Genomic DNA, 1,921 nt, shown 5'->3' with positions numbered 1-1,921 from the left:
GTACATAGAAAACTACAAGACATTGCTAAAAGAAAACCTAAATCCATGGAAGGACATTCCCTATACATAGATTGGGAGACTAAACATCGTTAAGATGTCGATTCTACCTGAAGTGATTAACAGATTCAATACAATCCCAATCAAATTCCCAATAGCCTACTTTGCAGAAATAGAAAAACAAATTCTCACATTTATTTTGAAGGATAAGTGGTTCTGAATTGTCAAAAATATCTTAAAAAGAACACTGAAGTTGGGGGACTCACACTTCCTTACTTAAAGCACATTACAAAGTTACAGTTTTCAAAACAGCATGGTATAGTTGGCAAGGGAGCAGCTGCTGCCTTGGCCTGGGCAAAAGCCATGGAGAAGTTATGGCAGGTCCTGAGTGGCCAGGACAACAGGGAGTGAAGCCTGACCATGTAGGTCCTGAATGCCTCTTCCCTTAGTTTCAACTCCAAATTGAAATAGTTTGTCATATGCTTACCGTGTGTCATTTTCTGTTCTCTCCTTAGAACTGGATTGCTGTACCTTCACCGAAGTATGAAATAATTGCAGTGTTTTATACTCTTGGAGATATTGCTGCATTCGCTAGTACTTGTTTTTAAATGGGATCCATGAAGCAACCAAAGAAAGTGTTTGCAACAAGACTGCTTGCAACAATTCTCATGTGTTTGTGTTTTCTACTTACCTTGTATGCTGCTTTTTGGTGGTACAAGAAGGAATTGGCCTTATTATTCTGTATACTGGTATAGTTTATCGTGCATCCCATATACAAGGTTTGCAGTGATTAAATGGTGTTCTTCTCACCTAAGCTGAAAATCAGATAATTTAGTAAAGAATATTTGAAAGTCGCTTTTCTGATATAGGAATTACTTCACAAATAATTACAGTGATAGTTTAAGACCATTGTATACCGGTAAAGAAGAATATGTTTAAACTATTAAATGCATGCAAATTTAAATTCATTATGTCAGTAATAGTCTCTTTAAAAGGTCAGGAGATTTTAATAAACACCAATTGTAAATTATCTTTACAATTGTTTTAACTTTTTAAAACAGTTTTTGAGATGTAATACTCAGGATAAGTCACTGGTGCAAGATACATTCAGCCTTTTTAAAGACTCTTTTAAAATGCCTACATTTTAAAGAATCCTTTTTTCTTTTTAACTTTAAATGTGAAAGTTCTTACTTTAAGCTAAAAATTGTTGATTTTGTATAAAAAAATCAATCTTTACCATTTTGAAATAAACCCATGCTTGGAAAACTAAAGCAAAAACAAAGTAACAAAAACCAAAACAAAAAACAACACACACACATAAAAGCATGGTACTAGCACAGGGATAGATATATCAACAAATGAACCGAGAATTCAGAAATAGATTTTTGCACCTATGGCCAACTGATTTTTCTTTAGGTGTCTAATCTGGGAATCTAATCCAGGTCTCCCACATGGAAGGCGAGCATTCTACCACGGAACCACCCATGTACCCCCAATTGATTTTCTCAAAAGGCTGTCAGGTCCACTCAATTGAGAAAAAAAAGTCTTCAACAAATGGTTCTGGGAGAACTGGATGTCCATATGCAACAGAATGAAGGAGGACCCCTATCTCACATCATATACAAAAAATTAATTCAAAATGGATAAAAGACCTAAATAAAGGAGTCAGGATGACAAAACTTAGACAAGACAATGTAGGGAAGCATCTACAGGATCTTGTCTTAGGCAATGATTTCTTACACTTTATACCTAAAGCACAAGCACTGAAAGAAAAAAATTGGTAAATGGGTCCTCCTCAAAATTAAAAAACTTTGTGCATCAAAGAACTTTGCCATAAAAGTGAAAAGACAACCTACCAAATGGGAGAAAATATTTGGAAACCACATGTAGTAGTTAGATTCAGTTGTCAACTTGGCCAGGTGAA

At 35.0% G+C, this 1,921-nt stretch overlaps 1 pseudogene; it reads left to right on the top strand.

Moving 5' to 3' along the window:
* Positions 1-360: 360 nt before the first annotated feature.
* LOC143663566 (vesicle transport protein SFT2A pseudogene) lies at positions 361-990 on the top strand (annotated as a pseudogene).
* The last annotated feature ends 931 nt before the right edge of the window (positions 991-1,921 follow it).

Source organism: Tamandua tetradactyla, chromosome 19 (genome assembly GCF_023851605.1).
Source record: "Tamandua tetradactyla isolate mTamTet1 chromosome 19, mTamTet1.pri, whole genome shotgun sequence".
Classification (NCBI taxonomy): Eukaryota; Metazoa; Chordata; class Mammalia; order Pilosa; family Myrmecophagidae; genus Tamandua; species Tamandua tetradactyla.
The sequence above is the reverse complement of the archived record's forward strand: the minus strand, read 5'-3'. Positions and strand labels throughout refer to the sequence as shown.